This window comes from Corvus brachyrhynchos, unplaced genomic scaffold, assembly GCF_000691975.1.
Source record: "Corvus brachyrhynchos isolate BGI_N302 unplaced genomic scaffold, ASM69197v1 scaffold80, whole genome shotgun sequence".
Lineage (NCBI taxonomy): Eukaryota > Metazoa > Chordata > Aves > Passeriformes > Corvidae > Corvus > Corvus brachyrhynchos.
In genome coordinates, this window is record NW_008236769.1 from 1,414,994 (window position 1) to 1,429,131 (window position 14,138).

Below are 14,138 nucleotides of genomic sequence, written 5' to 3' on the forward strand. Positions count from 1 at the left end.
GCTGGCAGTGCTCAAGCAGCCCAGCTTTGGAGGAGAAGGGCAGGGAGGAGCAGGGAGCATGGGATGCAAGCTGTGATAACCAGGCCAAAGATTTCAACAGCTTGTTTGACCAGTCCAGACCGAACTTTCTCCAGCTCAGCCTTGGCTCTGGGTTTCCCCTAAGCTCATTCCTTTGGGCACAGCACTAGCTAATATGCTTCTCATTTGGCAACTGCTTCTCACCTTGCTGGTTTGGAGAAAGATGAGAAAACAAAAGACTTGCACCCTTTTGTGTAGAAGGAATCCCAAGTTTCTTATGTGGTTAACACACGAGTGAGAGACGGGCAAGGGGACAAGAGACTCTTTCTTAGATCAGCCTGTCTTACAAAAAACGTCTCACAGTGTGTCCTGTAAAATCCCAGCTATTTTAAAACCCAGTGACCTTCAAAAGCATTGTAGGTAGTGAGAACCACAGTTATATGGATCTTCATTATAAAGAGCAGGTTTATCTTGAGATGTTGCAGTTTGTAGGTGGTGTAAATCACACATTCTAGTGGTAGGCACTGTGATACAACCCTGCTGGAATTTCATAAGCACAGGATGTACAGCGTGGTTCAACCATGTCTCTAGGAAAGCAAATAAACAGGCAGTTGCCCACAGAACATCTCTTAGATCGGAACTTTGGTGCATCTGCCAACAAAAGTTATCACTTAAGCTGTTAGCCAGCCAGCTCAATGTCAGAAGTGTGTCTGCTCTTTAAAATGGATGCTGATGTTCAACACAGCTCAGAGAATCTGCGACATTGTCTTAAGGATGGCAAGGAGAAAGAATAGGCTAGTTAGCAGTCTGCAGCAGGAGCATTGTTAAATAGTTTTTGCTTGTGTGTCATAGTCTCAAAGAGGATGGTAGAGCAAAGAAAAATATCTGGATCTGTGTCTTAATGCCGGCTCAGGTGTAAGTATGCCTTGCTGTGGGAGTCCCCAGAGGCTACGTTCAGACTTGGGCCTCGCTCTGGTGTTGCCTTGAAAGCAAGTACAGTCCCTTTCCAGAGTATTCTTTTAGTGTAAAGACAAGATACAAGGAGTATAGGAAACATTAGGAAGGAAGACGGGGGAGGAAAGATGAGGTTAACAGTAATAACATCATGTGGTTATGTAGGTTAACAGTGTGAACAGCTTGATGACTGACTTCTGTAACCTCTTATTTTTACATACTTTTCTAGAACAGCCTGTTAAGACACTTTGCATTGTATTACATTTTGCTTCTCACCCTATCTCAGAATAGTATCTTCACTTATTTTCCATTGGGTGAAATATTTTGTCAGTTTGCGTGTAAACTGCCCTGTATCCCTCCTTTGTTTTACTGGGCTCTTCAAAGAGCCCACATCTAAACCTCTCTTACGCAGCATTCCTCCACTTGTGCACATGATGCCTGTCCACCAGTTAAGCGTGGCACCAGGTTATTCCCTTAGCTCTGCTCTCCAAACACAGCCCTCTGCAGTGGTGGCTGGTGCCATCAGCCCTCTCATCCTTAGGGTGCCCCTGCAGGTACCACCAGACTTCAGTGAATCATCCGGAGGCTAAAATGCCCTGGGGGCTGGCAGAGCCTGCCCACCACACACCAGGTGGTGCCAACCCCCTGCACCCCAGCATTCACAGGCAGCAGCAGAACGGGGGTTCTGCAGGCCCCCCCTTGGTGCTGCCAGGAGCATGGCTTCCTTGCTGCCCTGACCTTCTGCCATGGCTGACGTGTGCACGTACCAAACCAGTTCTAAGATTAAACCACAGGATGCAGGATTTCAAAGTCATTAATTACAAGGAGTACAGCAGGATAAACTGTAAAAATCTCCATGTTTCCAAAACAATACAGGAGAAATACAGCTTCTTTTCAGTCTGTCTGATATCTGTAGGACTGACTATGAGCTGAAGACACCTAAGGAAGTTAGTTGCATCCTACTGAAATCAAGAAAATGGGGAAGATTGAGCTAGTTGGTTAGACTGTGAATTATCACAAATAATTAACAAAGTAGAACGAAGATTTAAAGATCATTATATGACTCCAGATGTATTATTGATTTTATTAATACATAAATACAAATCAAATTTGCAATGCTGCAGTTCTGAATTAGTGTGAATACAGATGCCTTTCTACAGAAAAACATTTTGACCAGAGGTGCTCTTGCAGTTCTGTTGTTTTCCTGATGTGTATTAATTCACCATCTACACTGCCAGTGATACACTCACACCCCAGCCTGTAATTCAGTGACTGAGTTAGAGCTGGTTTTTTCAGCTAGTCTACTCTCTCATTCATTAGGCTCTTTGAGAAAATGTATGCTGACCGGCTTCACCTCTACCTGTAAGTAAAATGTGGTTTTGGAAAACAGAGAATGAAAACTCATTTGATTTTACAAAACACAAGAGAAATACACACTTAATTATGCACATTTTTCTTACTTACAGGGAATATGTAGCAGAACAATGCTTAAGGAAATTCCAGACTAACTATAACAAGGTACAAAAAAAGAATTCATCAGCCTACTATAAAAGAAATCAACAAACTGCACATGACCTCTTGATAAAACAACCACTAAAAATCCATTTGTCATTGTAAACCATCCCATTTTACTATGTATTAGGAAAGTCTTTGTCCCAGTGATGACCACACACTATGTCAAATAGGAGGAAATATGGACAGAAATCCTTAACCTATAATTCTACACACAAATATGTGCACACAGGAATTCTGTCTATAGCTAGAGAGAGGAGTTAGGAAATTAATTGATTCACAAATGTAAAGCTGAATACCATATAATTGCTATTTAGAGAATTTAGTGACAGGTAGCCTCATTCTGGTCCTATATAAAGAAGGTAAACTAACTTTGTGTTTTAGTAGCTTACAGACTGTTCATGGTCATAGGCTATAAAGATAATACTTTGGGGCTGTTTATTCAAAACATTGAGAAAGTTATACACTCTTGAAACAGAAGATAGTCTAAAGGCATCGCCAAAGAACATGTAATCCTAAAAAATAGTTATCTCGCCACGTTGATATTGATTTGGGTTGCACAAGTTCTAGTTGTTGTGGACTTAGTCTAGCTCTCATACTACTATCATTTTGCTGTTCCATAGACTATTTTCCATAATCCTCATCCTGAAAATAGACTATTTCTGGCAGAAATTATTGAAAATAAATTCCATACAAATTGCCTGAGAATATTTCATTGCTCAGATCCAGAGTGGCTGACACCTTTTGAATTTTTTCCTCTTAGGAAATTACACACGACCTTTTAATGCTAAAGTTCATTAGTGCTTGGATATCATCTTGATGAGCTTCATATAAATGAATGGATGAACAGATAAGTCGTAACTAATGTAATGAGCTTATAGCTGTTATGGAGGTAACTGAAGATATCTCATGGATGATAATTAATTAGAGAATTTTGCTATGATTTTATTTATTGTCAGTCTCAGTTCAGGATTTACTCTTCTTTAATCTTAACAAGTGGTGTTTCATTTTTAATGTTCTAGACTGCCATATCTTTTTCTAGAAATGCAGATACCCAGACATTCTTACTACTCACGGTTTCATTATCAGTTTGTTTTTCTCCCCATTACTGGCACTGACCTTGCCAAGGCTAAGCACATGCATAATTTTACTAGTGCGATTAGACTCATTAAAGCTAATGGGATTAGTCAAGAAAGTAAAGCTACTTCTGTTTAAGTGTTTGTTGTTTGAGATAGTGCTGCTAGAATCAAGATCAAGTCTGGAAGGAATTCTGACTGAACAATAATTATCATTAAATGTCATACAAAGAGAAATTAAAACATTTTTCTCTTGACCCAACCCTGATGTGTGATGAACCCAAGGTGGTTTTACACTGGAGGTAAACAGGGATTTCCTAACATTGCTTTTTCTTCAAAAGATGGGGCTTGTCAAAAATGAAGCTGGTCTCAGAAAACTTTACAAGGTAGTTTCCCAAGTCTAGGGTGAAATTTCTAAATTAAAGATAATGAGACATCTCAGCCACCAGCCCTACAACAGAGGCTGAGTGTAACCTAATAGCAGTGTTGTGATGCTGTGCCCTGGGAGACTTGGGGTCCCCCCAGGAATATTTCTTTAATGTGGGGAGATTGAGAGAGGCAAACCCAGAAGAGGTTTCTTCCTCTTTCTGCACAGAAATAGGGAGATTGCACTGAATTAAACAACATAAAGGTGTCTGCTCTCGCAGAGGAATGGTCTCACAGTTTGAACATGGCTTTATAGCTTGGGGGTCTTGTGTATAAAATCCTCAAGAGGTGTTTAGGCCAGTATAAAGTGGGGAAAAAGTCTAAAGGATTTCCTTGCCATTACTCCTACCCTACCTTTGTTCCCCATTTCGAGTGCTGCAAGTCTGCTGTTCTTTGACCTGCCAGCTGAAAGCCTCCAAGAAGCATTATAGCAGCCAGAAACACAATGTTTAGAGTGCAGCTGGTTTTCAGCCCTTTTCTTTGACAGCCATCTCAGCTAGGGCTAAGAGGGGAGGAGCATGGAGCCGTTATTCCATCCATTCCAAGGAACTTCCCTTCTGGACCGTCAGGACAATTTTATGGAGACTGGTAACACAGGCCAGACATACAGTGGGTGATTGTTAACTCCAACTCACACAATTTGTCATTTCTGACCTCTTATGAGCTGCCTCATATAAAAAAATCTGGCCTCTTACAGAATCAAATGCAAACTGCTCTACTATCATTCCAAAAGCATTAAATATCCCATGGCCTTGGTGAAAACATCACTTGTGGACTTTCACCCATTTTATGCCTTCCTTTCAAAACAAACACTTATTTTGGTTTCTGATAAATACAAATGACAAGTAAAATTTATTTAAGCTACAGAGAGGCTATTTGTAGTCTAAAAGTTAAAATTCTTAGTTAATACTGACTCCTGTATCCTGGCTTTCTCTGTGCAGAGGTTAAAAACCAGCAAGTCCATCACTGCAAAGTCTAATATCAGGGGTGATAGATATTTTTAACTGTTACTCACTTTTCTCTAGGAAAGCAACTGATCTGTGCCCCAATGCTCACAATTTTATTAACATTGGAAAGAGCCATGTGGTGTTCATATAGTGTTTAATCTCCATGAAGTCTCAGAGCCCAAGGTTTTCTGATTACTGGCAGAGGAGGAGGACTGGAGTGACAGTTAGGGGTGCGCCGGTCCCTACTGTATATACAGCTGTTGCTGCGCAGGGGAGGGAAACGCAGGGTCTGGCTGGCTATTCCAAACAAAAAGAAATGGCACATGCTATTACTTCCAGATCATTGCAGTCCCTGCACCACCATCTGCTGGGGGTCAGAGCAGTTGTCCGGGTCGGCGTCAGTCATGCACAAACTCAATGCCTTCCACCGAGCTGCGCCCAGCAGTACATATTTACAAGAACAATAAAGCGAACCTGCTCCCTGGACACAGGCACCACAATGCTCCATCACAGTGGGAACAAAGGGGCACAACGAAAGTTGATATGCATTACAAAGGAGGTTCTCGGGGATCACAGCTTTGTGATTTCAGGCTGTAACACAAATTGAAGGGAAGAAAAACTGTCACCCATAAGCCCAGACCTAGTGATCATTGTATTTGTAATTGACATAGCATTGCTGAAAGGGTGCCTGGGTCTCTATGTTTCCCCTTTTCCTAATGTCAAAGTCATCTGTAGAAAATAGTTAAATGGGAAAAGCTTTAATGATAAATATTGAAAACTTGGATATGTTATTCTGTAACAGCAGCAAGATAATCTCTGCCACTTACCCCAGCTTGTCCATGCAGATCACTTTTTCTGGGGCTTATGCCATGTGCTGGAGTGAGATGTGGAGAGCCCTGACTGACATAAACTGAACAGTTCCTGGAAACTGGATGAGTACAACTGTGTCACTGTGATGTTGAAACCAAATGAGCAGTTTTAGCATCTCTTTGGCCTAACAACAGCTAGTGAGTAATTAATTTCTCCTGCTAAAAACGGCTGCTTCACCACCACTGGAGTGACACGTCAGGCATTACTGTCGCTGTTGCTACTGTCAAGGGTGCTGTCCTGCACCCTTGGCTGAACATACATGCACAGGCATGACACCCTTGGGGCCTAGAGCTCGAGGTGGGTTTCCTGGCGGTATGTTAAGACATAGAGGTAAAAAGTACAACCCTTCTTTTTGGTCTGGGCTGGCTTGCTGCAGAGCTAAGTCCAGTGTTCTGGTGCTGCATCAAAATGGAAGTAGGGGAGTAATGGAACTCAGTGCAGAGCATCTGCATTGCTTGGGACAAACTCAGCAGCATTCAGTTGAGTTTATTAGTTTGGTCTCAGCATCAGCACTGTTAAAACAGGCAGGAGTGCCAGCATGGGGTGAGAGAAATAGGCAGCAGTTCTGGAAAGCTATAAAAAGGGCAGGTGGAGCTGCACCCAGAGCATTTCTTAAGGCTCATTGCCAAATAACTAGAAACTATGCTGTACTAGCAAAAACACATGAAGGACCGCTGTAGTCCCTGCCTCGCATAGCTACAGTGTCTGTCACAGCACTACCACATACATAATCGTTGACATTTCATCTGATAATTAGTGGTTTTGGCACAAGTAAACACACTCTTGTTAGGTCCTATCCTCAGTTGCTTTTTACTAAGCATCACTCGTCATTTTTGCATAAAACCTCCCCAGTCCACGTAATGTTTGACAGCCTTCTTGGATGATTTGCCTGAAACATGATACGAAAGAGGAGACCTCCAAGTAGCTGCACACACATGTCTTCCAGACTCCACCTTCCTGGCCTCACTGGCACCAGGACACCCCAGCTGCTGGAGCCGCAGAGCTGGTTCTGGAGCCTGCGAGGGCATGCAGAGCAGCCTTTGCTTGTTTTCTTGGAAAACCTCACCAGCTCAGTTACATATCTGTACTTGGAGGACACTTTCCCTGAGCCATTCCACACAGAGCTGAACTCCATGGGTTTGTACTGCAATTAGGCAGGCTTTCAGCAGTGGGTCAGAACTAAAAGAAATAATTTTTTTTTACCATCTGGTCCTGTGGAACTGAGTTTGAAGTAAAAGTTGCAGAAGAGTAGTCAATGTATAGCTTAGATGCATTTACATAATAAAATGTATGCAAAGTGTAAATAATTTTGGGAAGGAAAAGGCAGGGGATGGGAAGCTGGCAGAGAGGCTCTGTGAGGATATTAGTAATAAAATGAAAGGACGGGAAGCCTTCAACCTGTAGGTAATTGATGTAAATCTGCTCCAAATGTGTGGGGACTGAAAGTCATTTCCATTAGTAGTCCAATGGAAGTGATTGTCCTGTATGTCTAGTCCACCATAGAGATGTGATACATTGTGGAAATATTTCAGTGCCTGCTTGTACCTGTGCTGGAGGCTTTATTCTACCAGCCAATGACTAGATTAGCGAAGGGAATAGACTGGGTTTCTCAGTCATCCTTCTGGACACAGTTCAGATATTGAGGAACTTGTTCTAGTAGAAGGTGTCTCTGCCCATGGCAGGGGAGTTGCAATTAGATGGTTTTTAAGGTCCCTTCTAACCTAAACCATTCTAGGATTCTGTGATATTCTTCACATAATGCCAGGGAAGTTTAGAACTTGTTTCATGTATTCTGCAGGTAAATAAGGGACTTCAGTATTCAGGAGGAACTTTACAGGCCTTGTGGTCACTAGCAAATGTAAACCACAAGAATAGATACATTCTGACTAATAAAATAAGTTTTCTGATAAAAACAAAGCTTTTACTGAATAAACAATCGAACAACTATGTTGGTACTCTTGTTCTATGACAGGTTATCTCTGAACCATGCCCTTCTGGTGGAATATTCCTCCTCCTCAATCATATTGTGGCATACTTAAATGCTGCCCTGGATAAACCATATTCTTAACCTCTGTTTTGTAAGTCTATCATTTTGGGAAAAAAAGAGTTCAGTTATTTTTCTTAATTTCATCAGTAGATGAAATGAATCTATACCATGTCCAGCCCACTGGGTATCCAGTTATGCATGCACCTTAGGAGTCTAATGTTGAAACCCTGCAGCATCCAGAGGCTGAGTGGAAGCTTTTTTGTTTGGGTACTTAAGTGGGAGATGAGCTGCTGGGAAAATCTAGCCCAGAATAACAGTTTAACTTTTTATATGCCCTCTTTTATTTTGTTAACATTACCCTTTATCTCCAAGGTTGTAGATATGTTTTTATAAAGAGTATTTCTGCGAGTTACCAGACCTCTGGGCAACATAAATTCAGCCCAGATCAGGCACAGTGTGTTGAGTCACACAGGGCACATAATACATACACATCATGGATGTTCATGCCAGCTTTATTCTTTATGCTGCATCAATGACAACTATGGGAGGAAAAGTGACATTTGATCAAACTCAGATTGCACAGAGGGAAGGCTTGGCCTTTTTGAACAAATTTAATCTTTTACCTTCAGCTGTGCCAATTGAGTACACTGCAAGAGACAGTGAGGTTTTTGATGTGGGATTAACTGTTGTAACTTTGCATTTACTGCCTGGTGGAGGCTTGTCCTGATTTTTACCCCCAGACCACTTATGTGCTGTTTCTTAACATATCTGCCTTGAACTCATTTTCAAATCTACTAACCTGTCTTCTTCCAACCTAGTCTCTGAATTGCATCTGCAGTAATGTCTGCCAGTTTCTAATGCGTAGTGGCCAGATAAATGACCATTAAGAAACAGTGGATTCATAAAATACAATTATGTATTTTTATGAATGCAATGTTTTAGTGATTTACAGCTGGCCTAGGGCATATATATGGTTATTGTGGACTTCTGTTGCTTTTGTACTCTATCCCTTCTCACTGCTTACTCTACCCACTTACAGCATTGTATTTTAGCCCCTTGAATTTGCCTGATTGAAGAAGTCTTTGCAGTGGTATTTCCTAAGCGTGATACAGGAGGTTCCTCAAACATATTGGAGATACTTAAAACTTCATGAGGGAGCAAAAGCTTTTAATATTTAAATATGTTCCCATTTTTTGTGGTGTTATTATTTTTGTTATAGAAATCATCTAAAAGGAATATTCAAGGGGCTGTCTTGCCTTAATAAACTTAGGAAACTTTTGTCTTGTCTCTTAGTTGATTACAAATGCAGCTGAAATTACTCTGGTTTTACTTGCACGTTTTAAGCCATTGCATTGTGTTAGTGACTGAGTAGCACTTCGCTGAGCAACAGAACTGTGTTCCCTCAACTTGAATACTGCTGCAAAAGTAGCACAAGAGAAAAATGTCTTTAAGGTTCTACAGAAACTCTGGCTAAGCTGCAGTAGTGGACTGGAAAGAGATGTGGCAGAGAGAGAATCACGGAAGTTAAGGAAGAATTGGTAGAAAGGCAAAGGGAGGGACTGTTGCTTCAGTAAACAGAGAGAGGGATGGCTGAGCAGACAGCATCAAATTGCTCCCCATCTCTGTTCTGGCACTTGCAGATCTATTGAAAACAGGCCAGAAGGACATGCTGAATTTGTTTCTCCTGTGTGCCAGCCTTTTCTGCAGCAGCAAGAGAAACCAATCAGTGCTGCTTCAAAAGCAGCTGGAAACTGAGAAATCCCTGGTCCCCCGCTGCCTGGCAAGCAGCAGTACAGGGTCTTCTCAGTTTCCAGCCACTACAGAGGCTCCATTGACAAAATGTGTGCGGCATTTGAAGGAGCACAATGTGACAATGAAAGAACCTGAGGGAGACAAAACAAGGAATTGGGAGAAAAGAGGAAAGGGGGGAGAATTAAATGGGAATGAGGGAGCAACTGAAGACAGGAGGACAAAAATCAAAAGAAAAATATGCTAATCACGGCAAAAGGGGCAATAAAAATAAATCATCCTTGTCATATTTGACACCTCTGAATTGGTTTATCAAAGAGTATAGTTGTGATAGGAAGACTAGTGAAAAAGAGGTAAAACTTTACTAATGTTTGCTTTCATTGCCTCTCTGAGATACAGACATGCTTAATTTAGTCCCCTACTTTCACAAATACTGTTGTGAAGTACAGAGTGACTGGAAGATGCCAGATACCACACAGGGGACCACGTGGCATTGTGAATGGGACAGGTCCTAACCTCATCCTCTGTTTCTGAGAGAAGCAGAAAGATTTAAAGAGCCCTGAAAGTCAGAAGAATGGTGCCTTACTGTTGTCAGAACAACCTGGAGAGAAAACAAATGCTGTCCAAAATAAAGCCAGGGAGCTGGCTCATTTTCTCCTTTCCCTTGTACTTCATTGTATTGGCTACGAGAATATGTAGCAGAGTGGAAATCAGAGTATCGCCAATAGCTCAGAGCAAAGCAGCATGGCCAGGTTTTATTTCTTTTACCTCTGTCTGCCTGTGCATGAGGTAGGGCATCCAAGATGGTACCAAGAGCTCAGGGATGTGCCTGCGGTACATTAATCTCCCAGCTGTTCCCACTTGCGGTGCTTGTTCAGGATGAAGGGAGATCTGGGGGTGCCAGAACTGAAGTTAGTTACAAAGCAACTAAACTGGAAGCGGCTTCCCAAATGTCCTCACATGGCTCATGGAGTTTTTAGTTCATGTGTCCAGCCCAAGCTCCTTCAAATTAAAATCCCCTGAAACATATAGGGGGTGAACACTGTGTCTTCAGCACCAACTTTTTCACTCCAGATAGCTGCTCTTACTTGGAATAACTTGGTAAGGTAACATGCAAAAATGAATAGTACTTGGGAGAGAGCACTGGCATCTACAGATTTTCTGGGAATTCTTTGTACTTTTGGAAAGGTCAGAGAAGTGCACCATAAAAACTGAGATAGAAGAATAGCACTGTTGCTGTTAGTTTCAAGAGGCAGTATCAGTCAGGAACCGAGAAGGGGGTAAATTTTGTATTGCCCAAGTTGAAGATGGGTTAGCTCAATTTGTGTACATTTGCATGAGCACTGCGCTGTCATCATTTTAAATGAGCTTATCTTTTTAAGCAAAGGAAGGCTTCTGTCCTGATGACAGGAATTTTGCAGTTAATAATGCCTTCTTAAAAAATTCTCATAATTCAGGTTTAAAATAAAATGCTTCCATTTGCTCTCTTAGTTTGACAGTTATTTTCAGTCTTGAGAAATTATTCCTCTAAAGTAGTTACTGCTGAGGTAAAAAAAAAAAAAATCTGTTTTTCCAAAGCAAACTTAATTTGAGCATGACCCATGGCATCTCCACAATCCCTAGTATTTAGAACAGTGATCAATTTGTCTTTCTCTGTAGGAGTAGTAGGCAGTGTAGAACTGATTTTTTGTGATATTTTTATTAGTGAGTTCCTGTCTGTTATAATTTTGAAAGAACCTACAGATGCTTTAGAAGTTGTAAAATGAGACCACCATCATGTCTGTCTGATCAGGAATCACCCATTGTGTAGTAGGTTAAGAATGAGATGTTTTCTTATTTCATCTGTTCAGTTCATGTATAGTAGATCAAAATTGGTACCATATTTTCAAATTTACTATTTCAGATTTTTGTCATCTAAGTTAATTTATAGCAAAAGTATCTTGCTTCATCTCTAAAATCTTAGCTGCATTTTTTTTGTCATAGGAGGAGGTCATAGCAAGGGCTGCAGAGGAACTACCAGCATGATAAACAAACACATAGAGATACCTCTCAAAATACTGGGCAAAAAGCTATCACACTTTTTGAAATTTTTTTGCCTTTTTATGTTTGTCTCATGGTCTGGGTCTGATTACATTAATGAGTAATTCATGATAACAGAAACAGATCACCATATTGAAGTAGTTAGTGCTGAGAATCAGTATGTTTGTTAAAAACATTACAAGGATTTGAACTTCAGGCTACCTTTAACTTGATCTCTTGGATAGGCTCTTCTCACCATGCAAGCTGCCCAAAAGCTGCCCAAAGGCCCACTGGTTGGTTTGGACTCATAACACCCTCGCTGGAGTGCATTTCATGTGCACTGAGCAGAGCTTCTGGGTTAGTTCCCTGCAAAGGGAATTCAGTGCTTCTGTGCACCAAAACTGCTCTGGGAGCTGAGCCAGCGTGCAGTAAATGGGAACAGTCGGGGTTTGTTGCAAAACTGCATTGCTGCTCTGAACCAAAATGGTAATAGATAGGCAACCATATGTATTTTTGTGACTTTGGGAAGGCATTGCATATTTTTCTCTAGCGTGCAAACCAAGCAATTTGCATGGTAACACTCAAATGTGTATTTGTATACTTCTCTGGCCAGCAACCTCTGGTAAGTTCTGTGTGTTGGATGATGCAAAGAGAAAGCAAGCTACGCTGAATCATTATGTAAGCAGAGAAATCCTTACATGTGTTCTTTACATGCAACTCAGAATAGTAGATTTTATTTTATCAAGTGATAAAAATTGTGGTTTTCACATAAAAAATATGAAAAACTGGTTTCCTAGATTCAGTTCTCCAAAAAAGAGAAAATGATGGGTTTGCCAAATCAGGAAAACAGATTAATTTTCTGTGATCAAAGAAGACCCTGTCCTACACAGGTTTTCATGAGACTGCATAAAGAGTGAAAAAAAAAGTCTGGAATCACGTAGGCTTCATTTAAAGCAATGTGCTTGGTATCATATAGTACACTGAGGTATTGATCATGAGATCAGAAGTCAGTACTTCTGTATGCTAATTTTGACTTTGTCAGTGATTTCAGATTTTGTCAAGTCATTATATGCAGTTTCCTACCTGAGCAAAGGAATATTAATCTTTAGAAGAGCAGAAAAAAGAGTTCAATACTTAACAGTTTACCTTTCTCATTTCCAGTTTATTTATTTGAGTGAATCAGTATTTTGCTCTTAAAAGGCTGCTGAATTTCATTTACTACTGCTGGCTAACTTTTTGCACAAAATGTTTTGATCAGTCACATTCATTTCTGTAATTTCAGTTCCTTGGCTGGATTGCTAGAGCTCAGACAAGGTTCTTCTGCAGCTGTTGGTTTAAGTACAAAATCTAATTTCAGTTAATTCTTGCTTATATGTTTTTTGCATTTGCTCTCAACAAATGATCAGGCACATTTTGAGTGAATGCGTATTTCCAGAAAGCCAACAGAAAGGAATGTAAAGTGAGCTGTAAAAAGCATTTGATTGCTAAAAAAGAATTCCTACAGTAGTCTACTCCAGTGGCTTTGTGCTAATGCTCTTGAATTTCTTCCACTGGGGTCTGATCCATAAAGGGATTTGGTTACTTAAAATAGCACTTATGTCCTAAAGTTCTTAGTAGGTGCTGTTAGAACTTCATCTCAGCTTCTGTTTAAGCTTAATAGAGTACACCCATGTTCACACCTCAGATTATACCTGCAATCCGCCTTTCAGGCTTTACTACCTGCCCAAGGGAATGGTGACACCTGAAACGATAGGCACCGTAGGAAATTCAAGCAAATGTGCTCTGCTGCAACCAATATGCCTGAGCTCACTGAGAGCCTCCTTATTCTGATCTGGGGGCTTTTTTTGCCACCTGTGATTGTGCATTTGCACATATCCAGAGCTACATCTGTCAGTTTGCAGGTTCCTGCTGTAAAGACCTGACAGATAGACCAGCTCTGGTGCAACAATGCTGGGGCTCTCCAGAGGGCTTTGTTTTGTATGAATGCACAAGCAGGAAAGATTTCGCCTTGTAAGAGGCTACCATCCACTTCTGTGCAATATCCATTTTGATCCATATTCTTGCTAATAATATTTTGAGGATAGTGTCCCAAACTGTACATTTCCTGTCCCCAGATGAGAGGCTAAGTTTGCCTGGAGAGTTGGAAGATGCTGCTTCCTAAGGAGCTGTCAGTCAGCTGTGACTCCAAACTCCTGGTATGTCACACTGTAGCGGGTTGAGTTCAAAACCGGGCGGAAACACCACTTAAATGTAGTGGTTTTGGTTCAAAATATTCATTACTTACTTATTTTCCTTCTGTGAGATAAGAATTAGGAGAAAAGCAAAGCAGGCACAAACCTTCAACAGTTGCAGTACAATGAAAGAGCTTTATTACTAATAGAATTAAAAGTAAAGAGAAAATAACAAAAAAAAATTAAAGCAAATCCCCCTCCCCCTTCCCAGCACTTCTCTCCTTTTACCCAGCTCACACAAGGATAACAGAACATGGGACGTTAGTCAGTGTTCCAGTTCTTGAAAAATCTCTCTCTTATGCTTAAGGAAAAAAAGGTTTTCCTTCAGTTGCACGTGGTTCCCACACTG